Source organism: Aethalodelphis obliquidens, unplaced genomic scaffold (genome assembly GCF_003676395.1).
Source record: "Aethalodelphis obliquidens isolate GAN/ISIS:26980383/991018 unplaced genomic scaffold, ASM367639v1 scaffold11, whole genome shotgun sequence".
NCBI lineage: Eukaryota > Metazoa > Chordata > Mammalia > Artiodactyla > Delphinidae > Aethalodelphis > Aethalodelphis obliquidens.
The window spans coordinates 37869628-37893607 of NW_020837955.1; the positions used below are offsets into that span (position 1 = coordinate 37869628).

Sequence of the window (23980 nt, forward strand, 5' to 3'; positions counted from 1 at the left end):
TGCAACCAGAGCCCCTCTGCTGTTGACTGCTCTCAGGGCCAGAGGGTGGATGGATGCTGGAGGAGCTTCTGCCAGCAGCACAGGCTGAGCTCCAGAGCATTACGGGCCAGCGAGACAGCAGAGCCAGGAGCCTTCCCAGGTGGACCTTCCTCCCGTCCACTGAGCCAGGGGACGTGCGCCGGAAGCTCGTCTTCAGGAAAGCCTCCCTAGCCACGGGGCTGGACCAAGAGCTTTCCAGGCCAAACCAGACATCCTCGGGCTCAGCATGATGGCTTCCTTCCACCTGGGCTGGGCTGTACTGGAAAAAACACCCCCGTGTTTCCCCCTCACTCGAACACTCACAATACTCCTGACACCGGATGTGTAGGTTTTCCTCTCCAAGCAGTTCTCAGTGACCAGCTGGGGATGCCATGATTCAGTTCCAGCACTAACCGGAGTTAGTCCAGACCCCGCAGGGGAAGGGCTCCGTCCCACAAGACTGCCCCCGCTTCAGACGCCAGTCCCAAGTCCCAGGTTGTCACCCGTTATAGCTGGTTAGTTCTCCGGACTAACTAGCTATAAATCGGGATTCCCATGCCCCTCCTCAGGTTCGACCATTTGCTACAACTGTTCAAAGAACTCAGGGAAACACTTACACTTACCAGTTTTTAGATGATAAAGGGTATGAGAAAGGAGACAGATGAACATCCAAATGGAAGAGATGTATAGGGCAGGATATGGGGGAAGGGGCAAGGAGCTTCCGCGCCTTCCGGGCACACCTGGCGCACAGCTGCCCCACGTGCTCGGTCACCCAGAAGCTCTCCAAACCCCGACTGTCGGGAATCTGATGGAGACTTCACCGCATAGGCATGATCGACCATTAACTCAAACTCCCTTCCTGGAGAATGGGGGTCGGGGAGCTGCAAATCCCAAGTGTCACAGCTTGGTCTTTCTGGTGACCAGCTCCCATCCTGAAGCCATCCACCAGGAGTCACCTCGTTAGAACAAAAGACACTCCTATCGCCCAGGAAATTCTGAGGGTTTTAGGAGCTCTGTGCCAGGAACCAGAGGCAGAGACCGACGTATATATTTTCTGTTATTTCACAGGAGCATCACGACCTACCCCGACAGATATCCAGACACCATTGACCCTGGAGATGCCCACATCCAGCCCTCTGTGTGACAGAAGAGGCTGCGGAGACTGTCCCCAAGCCCTCCAATCTTCCCACGGGACTTCAAGGAGCTTGCTGGTCCCAAGCTGAGGGGACCACTCCACCACTTAACACTCCTGTGCCTTGATTCCCTCATCTGTAAAGTGAGGCTCATAACAGCACTGTCCTCCTAGAGAATTATGGGAGAATTAAATGAGACTTCTTGTAATGCTTTGAACGGTGCCTGGTATAGTCTGCCCTCCAAGGTGCTACCCACTTCCATCTCTATGACTATCCTCATCATTAGTTCTCTAGTCCCCAAACTGGGATCTTCTCATCCCACGTCGCACTCTCCCATGCCCACCCTCCCTCTGGACCCTGAAGCAGGACCCATGTCACTGTGCTACCCTGTGGGGTTGCAGCCTCTAAATCAGTCCCCAGATTACCCCCACCCGCTGTTAGTCACGCCCTGGACGGTGGGCTGGTCTTAGGGACTCACTTCCAATGACTAGAATTCACCAGAAGTGACGGGATGTCCCTTCGAGTTTAGGTCATAAAAGGGCTGCAGCTTCCATCCACTCTCTCGGGTCACTCACCCTAGGGAAAGCCAGTTGCCACATCCTGGGCCAGCCTCGTGGGGAGGCCTGTGTAAGTGATGTCCCCCAAACCCCCATCAGGGCTCGAAATGACTGCAGCCCCAGCCAACACACTGAGTGATCCTTGGGAGGATTCCAGACCCACAGAAACTGGGATATAATGAATGTTTGTGAATAGATGTGGCCCTGAGTTTGGGGTACTTTGGTACACAGTAGTTATCTACAGATAAACACTATACCTCGGTGAATTCCTACTCATCTTTCAAGACCCAGGGGAAATGCCACCTCCTCCATGAAGCCTTTCACTTTGATTACAAAGCCAAAGTACTTCGTAATCACTCCACTGTCAGTTTCTACTTTAATGTCGGTTTACAGGACAAGCCTGCTCCCCTAGTGAGACTGTGAACCCCTGGAGGGTAGGGACAAGGCTTTAATCATACCTGAATTCTCTGTGCCCTGTCACTCAGCTGGTCCTCAGTCAGAGTTTATTTTTAAAAATAATGACTTAGACAGCAACCACCACCCAGCAGGCCTCCAGCTTCCACACTTAGCCTCTGGCTCAAGGGCTTCTTGGCATGCTCCGTCCAGGATCACATGGCTAGCCGGAGCTCGGGCCCAATTCTCTGTCCTCTCTCCCAGAGGATGCGACAAAGCTTCCCAGTGTCACACCAGGGCACACCTCACCCTCCAACCAAGCCAGCACACCACTGGGTGAGAGTGCCCAGGGCCAGGCTCAGAGGGTGGGAAGAAAGGAACTCCTTTCTTCTGCTTCGTGTCTCACTTCTGACCCAGTCACCTCCCAAAGATCCCGCCTGCCAACACAATCACCTTTCGGGGTTAGACTTCAACACATGAGGTTTGAGGGGGGGGTAGCATATGACATACACGTTCAGCCCATCCACCGCTCCAAGGCTGGGCAGGATCTGAGGCTCCACTCTAGGCTGCTGGACATCCTTTAGGCTTTTCACAGCACAGCTGTCATGAGTTGAATGGTGACCCCCAAAAAGACAGTTCATATTCCAGAACCTGTGATGCGACCTTATTTGGAAAAAGGGTCATTGCAGATGTAGTTTAAGGATCTCAAGGTGTGATTATCCTCAATTAGGGCAGGACCTAAATCCAATGACAAGAGTCCTTACAAGAGACAGAAGAGGAAACACTTAAGGAAGGCCGTGTGAAGACACAGGCAGAGATGGATGTGATGTGGCCACAAGCCAAGGAATGCCAGCTGCCACCAGAAGCTGGAAGAGGGGAGGGAGGCTCCGCCCCTTAGGGCCTCCAGAGGGAGCCCAGTCTGGCTGACACGTAGATTTTGGACATCTGGCCTCCAGAACTGTGAGAGAATAAACTTCTGTTTTTGTGGGTTTTTTTAAAGTTCATGGTAATTTGTGGCAGCAGCCCTAGGACATTAATAAAACAGCCTATGTAGAAAAGGATGCTATTCCTGCAGCTTGGGTTCAGAGGCACTGGGTCAGCAGTAACCCAGTGGTCCTGTGGTTTCGGGGACCATGTTGCTAGCGGGTTGTCTCACATTATTAATGGTTGGTTTTCCCTGTTTGCTTAAAGTGATGGTTTGGAGGAAATGGCAACCGGGCCACACACCCAACCCCAGTCAGAGGGGACAGCTTGATCACAGGCTCTGAGGCTCTGCAGAACTTGGCCAGCAGTGTGTGTGAACGGGTGATGCAGGTGCAGAGACTGTGGGCCCCCTGGGATCCCCGGGACGGAACTCCCCGACCAGGGCCTCCTCCAGCCACCCACAACCTCGGCCATTTCCTGGGGTGTACGAGACCTGCAAAGCTGGGAAGCTAGGAGGAACCTCTGCCCAGGCCGAGGGCGGGTTAGAGGCTGTCAAAGCTCTGGACAGAGGGTGGCCTGCAGAGATCTAGAGGCTAGGACCTGATGGGCAGGGGGCAGGTGGAGGGCAGAGACAGAAGGCAGGAAGACCAGGGTTGTTCCGGACAGTAAGCATGGTGAGCGCAAGGCTGAGAGCAAGAATGACCAGGAAAGGAACCTTCTGGATGTGGGAAGAAGGGAAGCACTCCCCAGCCTGGCACCTGGCAGAGACAGGGAAGCCAGCAGAAGGAACGGTCTCCACTAGCCTCACGTGGATGGATGATTTCCACATGCCATTGACTTTGCCCTCGTGTGTCAACAACTGGAGTGATCTTAGGAACCCCAACTTCCGAGAACTTGAAAACTTCTGAAATTGAGCACCTTGACATTGCTTCATTCAGCTTCCCACACGCTTTGAAGGGATGACTGGGGGTTTGCTTTGCCTTGTGTTTTGTGTTGTTTTGTTTTGTTTTTTTACAGTTGGCCTAGCATTGTTCTCTTCCATTTTAAGAGAAAAGGAACAGAAATGTCTTGATGTGACATGTTTCTGAATCTGGACTTGGTTTACCTCAGGGTAAGCCAAGGTGGTCCCCACACGGCAGCAATGTCACCAGGCTGCAATCAGTCCTGTGGAGAAGTGTCTCCAGCAGCTTTTGAGATGCAAAGCGAGCCTGGACGCTGGTGTCTTGTCAGAGCCTGCCAACCTCATGACAGCTGAGCAAATATTCTTACAGCTCCCCGGAGGCAAAGGTGCAGGCACAGCTCCAGGGATGCTGGGAACCCACCACCATGGGCTGTTAACTTACTGGTATCATTGTCATGACTTCCCGGTTTTGGAATGATCACCATCTCCGGTCTCCAGGCTTTGGATGTGTTTATTCTCGTTGACTCTGCTCTTTGGTGCTCTCCCACTCATGCTGTTGCATTTGGTCATCATGGCCTTCCTCTAAGGTAAGTGTCATGGCAGTGCTGTCATCCTCATCGCCCTCACTCTGCAGACCTGGGAGCCTGAGGCTGGGGGAGGCTGTAACCTTCACCAGGACACACAGCAGGAGGTGCGGAGCCGGGACATGAATGCATTTTGGCCAGGTGCCAGCTCTGACTGGACGCACCAGATTTCAAGCCCAGGGGGGAAGTCGGTAGGTCGTGAAGCCCCCGGATGACCGTCATTCGTGTCCTGACGTGTGAGTTTCCTCTGGCTGAGTAGGTGCTGTGTATCCAGCAGAGAAGAGTCCCTGACAGATGGTGGAACTCACCTGCACAGAAACGCAGGGTCAGGTTTGTCGGTCTGTCTGGCTTTTTTCTATCAGTAGTGAGTGACACTTGGAGAAAAGTTGGAATTCTGTCAACTTAAACTAACAGTGATTGTTCCAGGATGATAGAGTTTGGGATGACGTTTTGTTTTCTTTCTTGTGTTTTCTATATGATTTGAGCTCTTTAAAATTAGAATGTGTCCTTTACAAAAGCAACAACATCTTTTTTTTCAATCACTTGGCACAGTTTTGAAAAATAGTTTTCCCGAGCCCCAGTCAGTGTGATTCTGATTCTTTGGGCCTGGGGTTGGGCCAGAGCCAGGACCCAGTTAACTCATGTGGGCCGCCCACCTGGGGAACCCCTGGTGTTTCCCAAAACCTCCCTGCTGAAAGTCGCCTGGGTGCACAGACAAAGCCCCCAGGCCTCACCCCATCACCCTGGCGAGGCTCATCATCTGGGCAGGCTGGTCTAGACTCAGAATTCATCTCCCCCCGAGACTTTGGGGAGCCAGCGTCCAGCTCAGCATCCTGGAGGATGACGCAGCCGGGAGTCACCCACCAGATTCAGACCAAACCTGAGCTGGAAATAAGGATTGGGTCAGCCCGGTGGCAGCTGCGGCCAGCAGAAGGCCTGCCATCCATCCCTCCTGGAAACTCGACTTCCTGCTCCCTCGCCTGTGAGGGTTTGTCCCAACCGCATCGTCTCAGGGGCCCTCTGGGGACATTTTCTCTGAAGAACAAATGATATGGGGACACATGTATACGTATAGCTGATTCACTTTGTTATACAGCAGAAACTAACACAGCACTGTAAAGCAATTATACTCCAGTAAAGATGTTAAAAAATAATCGTAATAAAAAATTTTCAAAATAATAAAATAAAATAAGAACAAATGAGAAGACTTAGGAGACATTAGGACAGAAGGGGCTCAACCAGGGAAAAGGTGCTGGGATCCTTTTTACAGTTAACCTTCTCCACGTAATCCACAGTCACCAGACACTGACTGAGACTACACTGTCACGATTCAAACGACATAGATGAGGCGCGTGGCCAGCCGAGCTTCCCAGCACAAGAGCCAAGGCCAAGGTCGCTTCAGGCTGGGAAAATAAAACATGCAGGCCACAGCTCCCCTTAAAGAAGCCAAAGATGGTGAGGTGGTGGGGTGTCTGGGTCCCCTGCCGTGGGAATGGGGGCTGCAGTTTCAGTGGAAGAAGCTGAAGTGAGGAAACCACTGTCAGTCAGGCCCTGATTCCTCACCTGGCCCGGCTGCTGGAGACTGGTTTACCCCAGAACTGCAGACACTGGTCAAAGCGGATGGCGGGGATGGCTAAAGAGCTATCCTGAAACGGCAGTGGCCACAACTCAACAGTGGAAACAAAACCCTCGCTTCTGAAGTGGAGGATTGATGATAGCTGTGGACTGAACTGTGCTCCCCTAAATCCGGGTGTTGAAGCCCTAACTCCCAATATGGGATGGCAGTTGGAATGGGGCCTCTGGGAGGTAATCAGGTTCAGATGAGGTCATGAGGGTGGGCCCCCCATGGTGGGATTGGTGTCCTTATAAGAAGAGACACCAGGGATCTCCCTGTTCCTTGTGAGGAGAGAGTGAGAAGGTGGGGCTGTCTGAAACCTGGGGAGAGGACCCTCACCAACATCCCAACCCCACTGGCACCCTGATCTTGGATTTCCAGCCATTAGAATGATAAGAAATGTCTATTGTTTAAGCCCCCTAATCTGCGTTACTTTGTTATGGCGGCCAGAGCTAAGGCAAAGGTGACCAGAGAACAATTATTGGGATGTTTGACACTTTTCTTTTTAATAAGCACTGCTGGGACTTCCCTGGCGGTCCAGTGGTTAAGACTCCACGCTTCCACTGTGGGGGGCACGGGTTCCGTTGGGGAACTAACATCTCGCCTGCTGGGCAGGGCAGCAAATAAATAAATAATAAATAAATAATAAATAAATTTTAAAAATAAAAAGCACTGCTGTTCAGGAACCACATCAGGTAGAAAATCATCAGTGACTGAACACCCCTCCCCACTCCTGAGAGAACTTTCCAGAACCTCCATCTGTGCTGTGGGAGGCACCCCTTCTTCGTGTGTGAACACCCACAGGTGTCTCTCCCACAAAGCCCGTCATAACCGGAGAATGTGAAGGGAAGGGGTAAGGATGGTTAGGGTGGGTGAGTTAATACGATATTTCATCCTTGGCATCCCCACCTGATTTCTCAGTAAAACCCAGACAGTTTTTAGGGTTTTATGAACTCCTGGGGGCTTCTCAGAACATGAGCCCGTGGAAGGGTGTAGGGGACACTTACATTCAGCCAGAGCCTCTTCATTACCTGACTCCCTCTCCTAACTGCCTGGGCCTGTCCCACACCCCCAACAACGTGCCCCCTTCACCCCAGTAAACGGCTCCTCACGAGCCTCTGAAAGTCTTTCTGGGTTTGTTTTGCTACCGAGCCTCCCCGTCGGCACTGAGGCCTCTAGCTGGGTGACCCCGGAGCCCCTGGGTTCCAGCCAGGGCACAGGCCTGGGGTGCAGGACTTAGGGGCACCAGACACTTTGTAATCGAGAAAAGTATTTTAATGCAATACGCTAAAAAATCCAAATGAATGCCAAAAAATGATGAACAAAGTACCGAAAGTTTAAATAAAGCCAGGATCCTCCAGGTGCAACAAAAGGACATAAATGGTCCACATCCCAGGCCTGGTGAGTGGGCTCAGGGTCGAGCCTCAGAGCCAGGCTCCGGGCCCAGCCATCCAATCAGTCCTTCTTCCCACGGAGCTCCTTCCCAGGAACCAGAGGCTCAGCACCGCTGCAGGCCACAGCAGCAGCCCCTTGAAGCGACCTGAAATGTCGGCCCCGGGAGCATTCCAGGGAGCCCTGCTCCTAGCGCTTAAAACATACGGTGCCGAGACACTGTGTTGTTGGTTTCTGGTTTCCAGTCCCTTAGCAACTGATACTCTGCACAATACAATAAAAAATAAATTTCTAGAAAAATGACAAACAAAATGTAAGCCAACTTTTTAATTATATTTTATCATATATTATATTATTGCGTTCAGCGGATAATTACTCGTTCAAATGCCTGTCATGTTCCTAAACGCCTGCTCTCAATCTCTCAGCTTACCTGGTCTAGCAGCCCATGACCCAGCTGGTCCTCGGGCCACGTACTGACGACCACAGATCTGGTTCGGGCCCTGCCTGGCCCAGCTTCCCTTCCAGAAAGCAGGGGGTTCGAGGTTGGTGGGGCGGGAGGGGGGCGTGTCCTGGGGCTCCGTGGGGGCCGAACGTGTTCCCATCTCTATTCACATGCAAGTCAGAAATCACTGGGTTTTCGTCCCTCGAAAGGCCCACGGGTTTCAGTAGTTGTGGCACGTGGACTCAGTAGTAGTGGCTCGCGGGCTCTAGAGCACAGGCTCAGTAGTTGTGGCGCACGGGCTTAGTCGCTCCGCGGCATGTGGGGTCTTCCCGGACCAGGGCTCAAACCCGTGTCCCCTGCATTGGCAGGTGGATTCTTAACCACTGCGTCACCAGGGAAGGCCTCGGCCCATTTTAAAGATTAGGAAACTGAGGTCCACAGAGATCAGCAATGGGTGACGCAGAGGTAAAAATCAGAGCCAAGATTGAGTTCCAGTTCTTTAAAGGCCTAGAAAATTATTCTCTGCTTTGGAATTGTGTTGTCCACGGCAGACAAAGCACGTTGGCTTTCTCAGAGACCACCTTCTCCTGGGAAGCATCTCCTTTCAGTTAAAATTGAAATATGAACGCCTACACAAGCTCTCACATGGCCCAGGTAGAGGGGAGGTCGGTGTTCTGAGAAGCGCCCCTGAGAATCCACAGCAGAGCAGACACCAGCCACGTGTCCTTCATTTGACTGGGCTCTTCCAAGAGGCTCCTCCTGTTGGCACCATGGAGGGCTTGGGACAGCCTGCCTGCTCCCTCCCCACCGGGACCAGCTCCAATGTCCCCTGTGTTTTCTCTGCTGATGAACCAACGGGAGGCCCTGCTCCACCCCCACCCCATTCGGGGCTAAACAGAAAGACAAGAGGGAATGAGCAAACGTCACCTCTGAGAGCAGGTGCCGACCTGAGGCCCTGGGGACTCTTGGGGGATGTCTACCCAGACCTGAAGAGGGAGGGGCAGTGCCTGGCACGTGGTAGACAAAAACGTGTTATTGATGAGAAAAATGCCAGACAGTGGGAAAGAAAGCCATTCTCAGGTTCCACGTGAGGTGAGTGCCAAGAAGTCTGAAGGAGTGATTCTGAGAGCTGCAAACAAGATTAATTCGTAAGATAATTCCTAAAACAGAACTGTGCCTTCCAGGACCACAAGGACTTCATGGTGAACTCAGAGACGACCGGGACTCGGAGAGACCTGGATGACCACCTGACCGCCTTCCCCGTCCCCAACTTTTGTGGAGAGGCTGTTAGGAGCCTCTGATCACTCCACAGGTGGGTCCACACTTCCAGATGAGGACGGGAAGGGCTGGCTAAGCCGCAGCTTTGGGTGGGAGAGTGCAGCCGAGATGGGGCTGCTTAAATGCTCCTGCAGAGGAAGGAAAGCAACGGCGCGAATGAACTAAGACTGTCCCAGAAGATAGCAGAGGTATGCTTCAAGTGCACACCCAGCCTATTATAACCTGCTGATACCAGGTGCAGAGGCTACAGTGATAGTTTAAAAAATAATAATTTCCCAGACTGATCACCGTATTCGCAAAACCCAGCCAGCTGTCCGGGGCACTGTTCCACTGGAGGAAGGAAAAGTCCTACAGGATGTAGGACAATTTTACCCCCCAAGAAACACGCAGGAAATGAAAGAGTCTGAACATTGGCTCTGGCCAAGGTGGGACGGGACTCCAGGGCCCTGCAAATGAGAGCATGGCCTCAGGGGCAGAAGACCTGGAGCTGACGTGGGCTGCCAGGCACTAAGCCTCCATTTCTTCACCTACAGGACTGGGGCAACAGTGCTGCCTTAAACATCGCTTGACTGTGAAGATTAAATTAGATGAGGCATATAAAAGTGTGCTTTGCAAATTGTAAAGTACCTACGAATAAATATATAAGACCTTTAAAATAAGAAATGTATCTCTACCGACTCTTAAGGCAGCAACTCTCTCAGAGACAACAATGAAAACAAACAAAATGCAACACGCCAGAAGCCCGGCAAAAACCCAGACTTTATGTCCTACCAGAATCCAAGGACCTGAATTTAGTTCGCAGTCTCAGCTTGCCATCTGCATGACCTTGGGCAAGTCATTTTCCTCATTTATAAAACAAGGAAGAAGGAACTGGAAAACCTCCAGGGTCCCTTCTAAGCCAAAAGTTTTATGAATCTGTACTCTGTGCTACCTGCATAAGCTTCTGGGGAAAATGCGTCAAGTAGTATTTCCTATGAAATCACCACGAGCTAAGTAACATTGCTTTACACACTTGCTTTGCAATTTCTTTTCTCCTTCTATCCCATATCTATCTGCTGGAGTATTGTCTATCATACACCTAGAGTAGCAAAACGATATAATTAATAAGGTTAAATTAATAGATAGATGCTGACTTTTGTGCCTCACAAGGAGAGAATATACCTTTTTCTCACACGTATATTGATGGAGCATTTGCAAAAACTTATACTTACTTGTCCAAAAAGATAACTCCTCTAAATTACAAACAGCAGAAATTGTACGAGCCATTCTCCAAACCACAAAATCCAACAAAAGCTAGACTGGAATGCTGGAAGCCTGAAAACCAAAAGTAGGTAGATAGATAGATAGACAGCCCATCTGAAAACTAAAATAGTCTTCCTTTTGGGTTCAGAAAATGAATTATAAATACAACAGAAAATTAGAACATGACTTGTCAAAACTTATACCATCAAAGCTGTGTTTGGAGGTAAATTCATAATATAAAGATGCCTTCATTATTAAAATAAAACAACACAGTTTCCACTTCTGGGATGACAGAGAGTAACTCCACGGAACCAGCAAAGCTGACAAAAACTATTAAAAAAAAAAAAAAAAAGAACAACCATTTAAAGTCTCTGGGAACTGTCCTAAGGGCATATGACAAACAAAGAAACATCTACTCAACAAAATCTACTAAAACTCAGTAAGAACAGCAAGAGTCTGTGGCATTTCAGCCACAAGCTTCTCTCTCCCTCCACGTGGGTGTGGCCAAGAAGTCGGGGCTCCCCCACCCTTCAAATCCTAATAAAGGCTTACATGTCTCACCAGGAAGGACAGGCCACCAGCATTTCTCATTCCCCCCAACTCCAAGTCGAGAAGGCTAAATTCCTGGTGAGTGTGACTGAGAGGTCGGGACAGCCTTCCTCCCGGCCACTCTCACGGGACAGAGGCTCTACCCCAGGCCGGGCAGGCCCAGAGGACTGGGCCCCCAACGGCCGGACCCCAGCTTGCTCACGGGGCACAGTTTCCAAGAAGAGGCAAGCTGAGGAGGCCAGGGGCACCCAGAACTAGAGCTCAGAGGGTTTGCACAGGGGAGATTCAATCCATGAGAAAAGGAAGCTCTCTGAAGTGCTCCCAAAGGAAATGACTTTATTTGAAACAGAATGCGAGGAAGTTCATGCCTAAGGGCACTCTTGAAAACAACAGCCTCTCTTAATTAAGAACAATAAGCCAAACCCAAGGTAGATAGTTCACCAGAGAGAACCGGGAAAGAGACAGCCAGGAGCCCATGCTACTCTCTCACCTCGTCCCAGCTTCCCCTTCCCCACCCTCCCTTTCTTCAAGTCCATTCTCTACATCTGCGTCTTTATTCCTGTCCTGCCCCTAGGTTCATCAGAACCTGTGTGTGTGTGTGTGTGTGTGTGTGTGTGTGTGTGTGTGTGTGTGTGTGTGTGAGCATACGGTATTTGTTTTTCTCTTTCTAACTTACTTCACTCTGTATGACAGACGCTAGGTCCATCCACCTCACTACAAATAACTCAGTTTCGTTTCTTTTTACGGCTGAGTAATATTCCATTGTGTATATGTAAGGCTCTAAAATTGATTGTGGTGGTGGATGCACAATTTGGGGAATATACTAAAAACCATTGAGCTGTGCACTTTATTTTTTTATTTTTAAAAACATTTTATTGGCCTATAGTCGACTTACGATGTTGTGTTCATTTCAGATTGCAGCAAAGTGATTCAATTATACATATACATATATTCGTTCTTTTTCAGATTCTTTTCCCATTTAGGCTAATACAGAATACTGAGTAGAGTTCCCTGTGTTAGAGCTGTGCACTTTAAATGGATGAACTGTATGATAGGTGAATTGCATCTCAACAAAATTGTTAATAAAAAAGGAATACAAAAAGTGAATGACCTCCATATTCATCGCAGTATTATTTCAAAGAATCCAGTCTTAAGAAAGAAAATAATGCAATAAAAACAAAACTAAATGACTTGGACAATTGAAAAGATGATGGAATTAATTTTAAAAATTAATTTTTGGACATCTTGCCACTCCTTTTTCTCTTTAAAACAGTCCGGATTTCTACGAAATGGTTTCAAGTGCTCCCTGAAAAACCCTCATTTCTAAAGACCTTCTCTTATTTGACTCTGACTTTGAATGGAAAAGAATTTCCACCGGATGCTCCCAGGAGAGCAACTGTTCCCTCAGAGACCTGCTGTATCTTCTTCCTCTGAGTAATTCCCTATCAAGTGCCCCACAGGTAGGGCTGCCCATCCTGCGTTTTGCAGTTCCACCATCAATATGGGCCACATCCAGATGTGATACAAGTGCAGCTTCCCAGACAGCCTGGGAGAAGCCAGTACTCAGCTCCAAAGGCTTCTGCTCGGATCCCAGCCCTGGGAAAGAACTTCAATTTCCCAAAGATCCTTTGGACTAGGTCACCACCCATCACAGTGTGATCAGAGGGATGTGAAACTACCTGCCTGAAGAAGAAATTCTCTCATTCAGGAACCTCAGGTCCATTAGATTCTGTCACTTACTAGGCAGGTCATTTGGCCTCTCTGACCCTCAGTCTCCTCATCTGTGCAATGGGTGTACTATTGTAAGGATTAAGTAAAATATTGTATGTGAGAGTGCTTGGGACCTACTTCCTTTCTCCCTCAACTGTGGGCCAGGGGCTCACACCACTCTCCTGTCCTTTCCTTCGGCTGCCTTTGCTCCTGTTGGGGAGGAAGAAATTTTTCTCTACCCTTCTAGGTTCTTCTGGCAGGTCTAAGACATAAATTGACATGAGAAAGATTAATAGGAGAAAATCAAACAAAAGTTTAATGACGTATATACATGGGAGAGACCCAGGAAAACTGAATAACTCACCAAAATGGCCAAAGTCCTCACTTTAAATGTCACCTTCAGCTAAAGACAGCAGAGGATGTTGGGAGTAGTGGCTTGGGACTTCGAAGGGGAGAAAGGCAATTCACCTGGAGATGGAAAAGCACGTGTTTAGTAAATAAATGTTTGCTGGGGCCCTGCAGAGACAATGGGACACAGAGTAGACTCTGATCTCTAAGTGTTCCCCTACCACACCTAGCTTGTATTCTCTGCAGACGTCTGGTGATAGCTCTATTCCTGTAATAGGCCCTCTATCTAAATTTTTCAGGCGATTAGGGGGGTAGTTCAAAATTTCTTCCTGATTCTTTTGGGCCTTGATAATTTTCAGCGTGAAATAATCTACATGCCAGAGACATTTTGGGGTGACAAATTTTGTTTCCTACACTCCAGACTCGATCCCATGCTTAGAGGTGGCCTGGGTTCCAAGGAACCCCAGGGTCTCCAGTTAAAGGCTGCTTAGTCTGACAAACTTAAATTCAACCAAAGGTGAGCGACCCAGGAAGTAACAACCACACCCAATGAAATGGTTGGGGACCATCGGGCCCCGGCCCCTTCTGTCTGCTGTCTGGGTTATGGAACCGAACTTAGCGGCCACAGCAGGGCTGGTGAGAGGTGACGGATGCCAGGCGCTGGATACCCTTGACTAAATCCGATACCCACTGGTGTTTATAAACGCAGCTTCTGGAGCTCTTCTCTGAGAGCCAAAACTCTTGGTCGGGTTGGAGGAAAATAATCCAATGTCCAACCCAAGACACAGCAACAGTGCCATCGTCACTCCCCCACATGAACCTGCTTCACCCAGCAGGGCACTGGCACAGCGGACCGTTTAGCTGCTGCCGCCGGTTCTCTCTGGATGAGCAACAGAGCACAGAGATCTTCCGAGAGCCCACCCAGAAATGTTGCCCGGGCAAAGCCCCTGCTGCCTGGGGAGAATGTGGGGAGGACTTGGGAGTCAAGGTGAAATCTTAGAGCAGGGGGACACGCAGGCCACATCTCCTGCTGCTGATGGCAGGTGGACATGGTGCCCTCAGACCAGGCCACCGGACAAGGTCTAGGACAGCCGCCCTCCCGGGGAGGTCCGGGCCCCCTTAGAGGTGCAGCCGTCCTGCAGCTAGCCTGATTCTTCTCTCTACACAGCTGTGAAAGGACAGTTTTTCAGGCCCACAGCAAAGCCTGGCACCTCTGCAGCGCCAGGGGCAGAGAAGGGGACTCTGATGCAAGAGTATTGCTGGGGAGGCTGAGGTCTCAGCAGGATGGGAGATCTTCAGCCTTCTGAGGCCTCTGATGCTCTGCTCTGCGGCCTGGTCACTGGGGGCTCTTCCCTCCTCTGACTCTGTCATGGATTGAGTCATGTCCCCCCAAAAGATATGGTGAAGTCCCAACCCTTGGGACCTGTGGAGGTGACCTTATTCGGAAATAGGGTCTTTGCAGATGGTTCTAGTGAAGTTAAGATGAGCACCGGGGTAGGCCCTTCATCCAATATGATTGGTGTCCTTATAAGAGGATCAGATTGAACACAGAGACACACAGGGAGAATGCCACGTGACGATGGAGATTGAAGCTGCAGGGAGAAGGCAAGGAAGGATCCTACCCAGAGTCTCGAGGGAGCACAGCCCCGCTGAATCCTAGCCTCTAGGACTCAACACAACCCTCTCACTGGGCTCCAGCACGAACCGCCAAGTCAAGAGACTTCTAGTTATTTCTACTTTTTCAACAGCGGGAAGAAAACAACTTGGATCTGAAAAGCAGAGGGAGAATTAAGAAACTAAGAGACTGGATTGCTGTTGTCCTAAGCCACCCAGCACACAGGGCTTTGCTGCAGCGAACACGGGCCCCAAATTCTGAAGCCTAATCCCACCCACCACTTCTATCCACCTCCCACGGGGACACAGAGACGGTGGGGGGGTCTGAGAATCCGCGCTGGAGAAGGAAGTCAGCTGGGGGTGAGGGAGGTGGTCCAGGGGTGCGCAGGACAGGAGAGGGTGGGCACGACGGAGAAAGACAAGGGGGTGCTGTCTCCGGGCAGAGCGGGGCCCCAGAGAGTGGAATCAGGTAAACAGAGGAAGCCTCAGATCCTTTCCAGCTGTGGACTCCAAAATGGCTGGGCCTAGGATCGAATCGTCTCCCCTCTGCTTTTTTGAAACCCTGGAGTTCCTGCCAACAGAACAAAAAGAAAACCCCAAACACACCTATTTCCTATCTCAACATATATTTGATAACCCCAGTGTCCTGCCTTTCCCCAGACTATAAATGACTGCCTCCCCCCAACCCCCAGCCAAGCTCACTCCGGGTTCAACACAACTCTCTCACTGCATCCAGCCTGAATCTCCAAGCCAGGAGAATTCCAGTTACTTCTACTTTTCCAGCAATGGGAGGGGAAAAAACAACTTGGATCTGAAGAGCAGAGGGAGAATTAAGAAAGCGCCTCAGCTCCAGGCATTTTTTTTTTAACCGCTAACTGGGCAATGAATAATTTATAGCCAAGAATGTTTGTAGGGGGATAAAACTGTTGACAAGTCAAGAAAGCCTCTTAGCAGCCTAACGGAGCAATCCATCTTCAAGAAGCACGTTTCAAATGCATAGTGTGTGAAGATGCTGGTTGAGGTTGTTTCCTTTCTCCTCTTTTTTTTTTTTCCTTTTTTTATCTATATGGAAATCGGTGGGTGCTGAAATATATTTCACTTCAGCATGAACTGGGGCTGAATGATATCTCAGGCAAGAATTAAATCATCGCTTCATACTGCAAGAAATAAACACCAAGCCAGGCAGAGATCCTCGGCGCCCGCAGGGGAGGAGAGCAGGGACTTCTGGGGAGCTGAACAGAGGCATTGGTATTCCATGCAGGACAGCATGCAAAGCCCAGGCTCAGACTCACCGGAGCAAGGGGGTGATGGATCCCGGAGTATGTTCCTCGGGGAGGGCCCCAAGCAAAGTGGTGGTGATTACACAGCTGAGACCGCCTCGTCTTTGAAGAGCCGGCATCCTCCCCAAGTCCTCCTCGATCTGGGCATCAGGAGGGCACTGTGAGGGCTTTGTGACATCAGTGGTTGGACCGAAGACAGTATGCCAAGAATCCTGACAGCTACAGGGTCAGTCTTGTATCAAGCACCTACCATGTTCCAGGGCCAAGCTCCCTTCTGGAGATCCTGTTGCTCAGTCCTCATGTTGGCTCTCTGGTTGGTGCTAACTGGGCAGTTGCATCCCTGCATGCCCCCCCTCTGCTCCAGCAGGGCAACTTGGGAGCCAGAGCTCCTGGAGGACTTGTAACATTGCTAAACGTCACACAGGTACAGGAGGATAGAACCTGGCCTTGAACTTATGTCTCACCCACATACTTATTCATCTCCTATGGTCTTATGGAGGCTGACTTGGTTTTCCAGAAATCGGCAGGTATTAGGATGCCCCCCCATATTCTCAGCCCCTCAATGCTCCCCCTACCTGCTTTGGGCCCCTGACTGACCAAGGTTCGAGTGGTTCAGTAGGTTGAGACCCAAGTCTAGACCACAGCCAAGCAGCTCCCCTGGGGACAGGACAGGTGAGGTTGGCACCATTCCTCGTAACTGTATTAATAATCTATTGCTGTGTAACAAATGACCCCACGCTCAGCAGCTCTAAAACAACAAGCATTTTCTACCTCATTGTTTCTGTGCACTTGGATCCCAGGGGCAGCTTGTCTGAGTCCTCTTGTTCAGGGCCTCTCACAGGGCTGGAACCGAGGCGTCTGCTGGGGCTGCAGTCATTTCAAGGTTCAACTCTCAGCTCACCGACATGGCTGCTGCCAAGGTTCCATTTATCACAAGGTGTTGGATTCGTGGCCTCGGTTCCTCACTGGCTGTTGGCTGGAGACATCTCTCGGTTCTTGGCTATGTGGACCCCTCCAGAGGACAGCTCACAACATGGCAGCTGGCTTCCCTCAGAACCAGCAAGAGAGCAAGTGTCACCCATAATGGAAGCCAGAGACTTTTGTAACGTAATCTCCAAGTGACACCCCATCAGATGTGCCTTATTCTTTCATTAGAAGCAAGTCACCATGTCCAGTCCACACTAAAGCAGAGGGCATTACATGACGGCACGAATGACCGGGAGGCTGGGATCGTTGGCAGCCGTCTTGGAAGCTGCCTACCACAATAACCAGCTGTATTTGTTATCTAGTGCCGCATAACAAATTAGCCCGAAGCTTCATGGGTTAAAACAGCAGTAATTATTTGTCACCTCTCACAGGCTCTGTGGTCAGGAATTCAGAAGCAGCTTGGCTGGACAGTCCTGTCCAGAGGTCTCTCATAGGACTGCAGGCAGATGTCAGCCAAGGCTACAGTCTTCTAAAGGCATGGCTGGGGCTGGAAGGTCCACTTGCAAGCAGCCCACTCACATGGCTGGCAAGTTGACGCTGCCTGCTGCTGGTGGGAGTCCTCAGTTCCTTAGCACATGGGCCTCCCCACAGGGCTGCCTGAACGTCCTCACAGCATGGTGGCTGCCTTCCCAGGGCCTGCAATCCAAGAGATCAAGGCAGAAGCTACAGTGCTTTTATGACCCAGCCTCAGTGTTCAGTCACACACAATCACTTCAGCAGTGTTCTAGTAGTCACACAGGTCAGCCCTGTTCAGAGACAAAGTGGGCCACGCAAAGGCTTGACTATCTGGAGACGAGGATCACTGGAGGCCATCTCATAAGTCAACTACATCAACAGGGCAAGCCCACCACAGGGTGGAATCATAGTGCTGCAGCCAGGCAAAGCCCAGGCATATCATACTCTCTGTAGTTTTCCTGAATGTGACTGGCTCTCTTGGGCCCACGTCTTTGTGATCTTCCCTCTACTTGTCATTCTTTCTCCCACAGCGAGCTCCTACTTAACCTACAAAGCCCAATTCAAATGTTACCTCCTCCATGAAGTCTTCTCTATTCTTCACACTACTCCCCTGACCTACCCCACCCACAGCATGGCTGTCTCCCTCTCTGTGGGTCCCTATGCAGCTTTTTAAATGCCTTTATTGTCAGCCCATATCTCAGCATCTGTCTGCTTACCCCATGTGCCTGGGATTCCAGGGACCACATACCTTCACCTGTGGATCCTGAGCAACTGGCCAGCCCACCCACAGTGGGCACTCAGTCACTGTAAGATGGAGCCAATTAAATGACCTGCCACAGCTGCAGCTGGTCAGCTCCAGAGCTGCGCTGAGGCCAGAGGCAGGTCTCCTGCCTCCTTGGCCCTTTCCCACAGATAGTGGTGGGGCGCTTTAAACACATGTCCTGGGGTGAGCACCTCCCTGGAGCCCTCCCTCAGGCCCCGCCCTCCCCCAGGGCCCCTGGTGGGGACCACCCTGGGCTGCCATCCCAGCTCCAGGAAGTGGACACTCCACCCTATTGGCTCTTCATCCAGAGCCAGTACACGCCACCTGATCCCCACCTGCCTCGCTCCCTCCTGCAGGGTCCATGGTAAACCTTGCCCCCAATGCTCCACCAAAGCTTAGCACAGGCTCTGACCCAGTGGAAGGTCCTCACGGGGTGGGGGCAGAGGGCAGGCGAGGAGTCCAAGACGGGGCTGAATGTGATCGATGAGCAAGTTTCAAACCAGAGGACTTCCTGCTGCCCTGTGGGAAGAACTGCCTTCCTGCTTCCGGGAGGATTCGACCTATTAAATGCACACATGCTCAGAGAGGTGCGCTGCACCTAGAGACGCGTTGGTCACCTGAGCAGCTTTGCAACCAGGCCAGGACACCTGATGGAGAGGAAGACTTTCAGCTCAACAACGCAGCACGGTTAGCCTGGAGGACCCATCCACGTGGGCTCGTCTGGAGGGCGCTCCCCCCAAAGAACAAGGGTGTCCCGGCCTGGGACACAGAGTAGCCCAAGGGGGAGGCAAGACAGAGCCAGAAGGGTGCGGAGAAAAGGGAATACTCTTGCACTGCTGGTGGGAATGTGAATTGGTACAACCACTATGGAGAACAGTATGGAGGTTCCTTAAAAAACTACAAATAGAACTACCATATGACCCAGCCATCCCACTACTGGGCATATACCCTGAGAAAACCATAATTCAAAAAGAGTCATGTACCAGAATGTTCATTGCAGCTCTATTTACAATAGCCAGGACATGGAAGCAACCTAAATGTCCATCAACGATGAATGGATAAAGAAGATGTGGCACATATATACAATGGAATATTACTCAGCCATAAAAAGAAACGAAATTGAGTTATTTGTAGTGAGGTGGATGGACCTAGAGTCTGTCATACAGGGTGAAGTAAGTCAGAAAGAGAAAGACAAATACCGTATGCTAACACATATATATGGAATCTAAGAAAAAAAAAATGTCATGAAGAACCCAGAGGTAAGACGGGAATAAAGACACAGACCTACTAGAGAATGGACTTGAGGATATGGGGAGGGGGAAGGGTAAGCTGGGACGAAGTGAGAGAGTGGCATGGACATATAGACACTACCAAATGTAAGGTAGATAGCTAGTGGGAAGCAGCCGCATAGCACAGGGAGATCAGCTCGGTGCTTTGTGACCACCTAGAGGGGTGGGATAGGGAGGGTGGGAGGGAGGGAGACGTGAGGGGGAAGGGATATGGGAACATATGTGTGTGTGTGACTGATTCACTTTGTTATGAAGCAGGAACTAACACACCATTGTAAAGCAATTATACTCCAATAAATATGTAAAAAAAAAAAAAAAAAAAAAGACAGAGCCAGAACAGGGTGGGGGAGGAGCTGGGGGGCAGAAAGGAAAAGAGGGCTGGGGCTGGACCAAAAGGACCCCCAAAGGCAGCCCCCTCTAGAGTCAGCAAGCAACCCTTGGGCTCAAGTGTTTTTCCATCACTGGCCCCTTCACGGAGTCTTTCTGCCTGTGCTCCAGCTCTCCACAGGACACCTGGCAGGGTGATGTGATTTGGGGCCCCCAGAGGTTTGGGATTCTGTAGATCTGGGGGAATGGCATTTTGTTTTAATATCTCACTACTCACTTGGATATAAACCAGGTTTAAAAGGCCCTACTCTGAAGGCAAAACCACTAACCCCAATTTTCTGATACAATCCCCATTTCACAGAACTTAGCAATGAAGGTAATTTATACAAAAATGGAAATCATCCTGTTTTTCTACCTATTAAGTCCTTGATGCAAATTAATTTACATATTTAAAAATCTGTTGACGAATCTGGTGATCCAGTTTGAGGTCTTGCAACGTTCTGCCACTCTATGCCAAGGGTTTCTTGGTTGTTTAAAAAGAAGATGGGGAAGGTCAGCTTGAGAAGGATTTCCAGAATGAACCCTTATAACGGCTTCTTCCAAAATGTATTTACACTGATCCCACTCACTCATTTCCTCTCATTCTACTTCATGTATAATGGCTTCAGAGTCTACAGAACAAGCTAGAGAATTAGGCCTGAATATTTGATCTCCCTGGACTGAAGGGCCATGTCTGGAGTCCATGCTGGTCTTGGTCATGTTTCCAGATCTGTTACAGTCCCCTCTCCTAGACCAGCCTCTGTGTGACAGCAATGGTGGGTCTAGGCTTCCTTACAGTTATGCATCTCTCGTTTGGACCAGTGCCTGGCACACAGGAGGTGCCCAAGAGTATGTCCCCTCGTGACCTCTGTCAGGGCTCCCTGGATGCCAGCTGCCCATCTACCGTGTGACAGGGCAATGCCTCACCCCTGACAACACGTGAAGCCCTCAGAGGAAGGGGCCAGTCACAGCCCTCCCCAGACGGTGAGCCCTGGGAGCTGGCTTGTGTCCCCTCTGTGCAGCACCCCCTGCCCCTGAGGCCCACCTCAGAGGGCTTCAGAGGTGGCTCAGAGCACAAACACCCCACACCATCATTCCCTCCAAATCCCCAGGTGACAGATACCGCCCAGATAGCAAACATTGTGCAGCCAAAGACGTCATGACCAGCTACGTATCATTTCTCAAGGTGGCCCCTGGGAGAAGCGCTCCATCCCTACCAAGGGCCTCTGGACCACAGGCCTCCCCCATGGGTCGGGGGCCATCAGATTCTGCAGGGGGCTCATCTTCACGGTCATGGCCTAGGGCTGTCCTTGAAAGGTCCAGAAAGGAAAGGGCAACCTTGGCAAAAGGGAAAAGCAGGGCAGATCCTCACTGAAGGCATGTCCTTGACCCTCATCTGAGCTTCATCCAAGCAGCCGACCTCACCGCACAGTCCAAGAGAAACCAGGACCTCAGTCGGTCCTGCTGGCCTTGCAGACATTGACCGCGGACCACCCAGACACACACCTCCGTCCCATCCCAGGAGGGGCCCAGCCTGTCTGCCTGCCTGTGTCTGTGCCGGAAGTCTCCAGCCCCCTCCAACTGGACCTTTGCTTCTTAAGATACACTCCGTGTAAGAAGCTTCTACTTTACTGAAGGACACTTGCCATGGTCAGGGGTGCCAGTCACAGAGCGCGCGTGGCACAGACCCGAGGATGGGCGCCGCCGTCTTACCTCCAGCAGCCGCCGGGGGCGCACATCTCCCCAACCCCCCAGAGCCTCCCCCGTTTAACGTTCTCCCGGGAGCTCATCAAACGAAAACCCTGGTTCTGAGGTGGAAAAGCCTCTTAGGAGGCTAATAGCTAGTGGATAGAGCAATAACTGTAATGATTTAATTCCTCAAGGATGGCTAAACAGGCTGCTGTTTACCAAAGCCTCAGTGGGTAATTACTAACGGATAATTACGAAAAGCTGCCAGATTACAGCTGCCCCAGGAAGGGCCGCGGCCCCAACCCGCTCAAGTCGCTTTCTGGGAAGGACCCAGGCGAGAATCTCCACTGCCCTCTCTGCTCGCTCCTTCCCTGGCTCTACCATCACTGGAAAGCTCCCCTGGGTGATTATCTCCCCAGAGACACACACGATGCCTTTAACCCGGCTCCTCAAGCAGCCTGTTTCCCTGTCCCTCTCCGGTTAGAAGACAGAGGACAGCAGTACATTTGCTCTAGGAGCACAGCTCTGAGACAAGCTTTGATGGAGGGGCTCAGGGGGTCCCCTGCGGCTCAAGCCCTCCTTGGCTGTCTGGGAAGGTGGAGGGCACGCTGAGGTTGGCCCTTAGGGACCACTGGCCACCTGACCCAGAAGTTGGTCCCAGAGCCCAAGAAAAGAAAGGAAGAAAGTGTGTAACCCATATACAGAGTGGGCCTCCTGGGGCCTCCCCTGCTCTCACCCCCAGAGGTCACTACATCTCCCATCCTGTGCTCCTTCCCCAACTCCAAACACACCTCCACCATCCCTCCAAACCCCCTCAGCCACAGGCGCTCCCAGCCCCAGCAGGACACCAGCCCACAAATTATGTCATGACCAGCTATGGTTCCTCGAGCTTGTCCCTGGGAGGAGCTCCCCAGCCTTACCAAGGGTGTTCGGACCAGAGGCCTCACCTGCCTGTCCCTCGGGTCACAGGGCCCATCAGATTCTGCAACGCGCTCATGTTCACGGTCATTGTTGGGGCTGTCCAGGGAAAGAAGATGTTCTCTATTGTCATGATCATTGGTCATGGTCACCTTCAAGGTCATGGTTTGGGGTTTTTCCTGGCCTGGGACTAGGTCCTACCTGCAAGTAAAGATATTCTCTGTGGTCATGGCCATTGGTCATGGTCATCTTCAAGGTCATGGCTAGAGGCTGTTCTTGTCCTGGGTGAAGATGTTCTTTATGGTTATCCAGTCCAGGCCAACAGCTCCATTCTTGCATGTCCTGTAATACCCATTCAAGTGGTCCTTCAGCTGCAGGAACAGGGAGCTCCCTATGCCCAAGTCCACCCATCCTGTGGCAGGCAGTTTCAGGAGGAGGTTTCCCCTACACCAGGCCAAAAGTGGACCCTTGACCTTTGGAGCTAATCCAACAGCCTCAGGGAGCTCAGAACAGTCTTTGCTTTTTCTCTAACAAGACTTCAAACATCAGAGATGCTTCTTCTGTCCCACACAAAGTCTCCTTCATTCCAGGCAGAATGTATGACGCTTTGGCCATTTCTCCAATGCCAGGGGTCCAGGTGTCCTTGCCACCAGGGTCACGCTCCATGAACAGACACCATCTTGCTCTGTCCTTCTGTGGCGTGGTGCCCAAGATGAGCTGATGGGATCCAACATGGCCCAGCCACGCACAGAGCTGCAGGAGCACCCCTCCCCCCACCCAGGCCCTGCCCAGCTGGCTCCTCCCGCCACGGGCTTCTGTCCTGCTTATGACAATGAGGGTGCTGGCTCTACCAGGGAGCGTTTCAGATGCCAGGGACTGAAGCCTACTCAAATCAGCTCACAAAAAGTGGACTTTAGCCAGAAGTCTGAAAATATGTCAAGGAACTGAGGGCAGAAAGTGCAGGTATGGAAAATGGTGACCCGATGCTGGCTGGGACAACTCAATGGCCTTCTCTAGCCCTGCCCCAGCCCGGCCGGGGCTGCCCAGTTTCTCCCCGCTCCTCTCTGATCATCAGACTCTTCATTCTTCCCTCTCCTCCAGAACCCTTTTCTCTGCACCTGCTCAAACCCTCAAACATGGCCGCCCTAGCTCCAGGGCCACCATCCAACTGATGAATGTCTCCGGTCCCAGTCCAAAATTCTGGGGGGGAACGAAGCTGATGAGCTCATCTTGCCGAAAGACTGGATCTCCTTGGATCAAGTCTCCTCTCTGGTCCAATCAGCTGTGGCCCAGGAGGGGTGAGTGCCAGTGTTCAAACATGGGGCTTACCCGAGGGGTGCCCTGGGGGAGGGTGTGGGTGAGCAGAGCTGCCCCTCCCCCCAGGAATGAGCTATCTATGCTGCTGCGTCCGTCCTTCCACGTCTCCAGCCCCCACCCTGTACTCACAACGGGACCTGATACAGGGCTCGTCCCCTTGTTCCTGAACCTTTTCCTTTTCTAAGATTGTCCGTCTCGTCAGCCAGTGGGGTCAT

General features: G+C 51.2%; 1 long non-coding RNA gene across 1 annotated transcript; it reads right to left on the reverse strand.

Annotated features, from left to right (window-relative positions):
- Positions 1 to 2796: 2796 nt before the first annotated feature.
- Positions 2797 to 23177, reverse strand: LOC113623506 (uncharacterized). The gene is made up of 4 exons (XR_003433955.1): positions 22478 to 23177; positions 15993 to 17603; positions 13103 to 14855; positions 2797 to 4818 (listed from the first exon to the last, which is right to left on the reverse strand). It is a non-coding gene; the product is annotated as an uncharacterized LOC113623506 (long non-coding RNA).
- Positions 23178 to 23980: the final 803 nt, after the last annotated feature.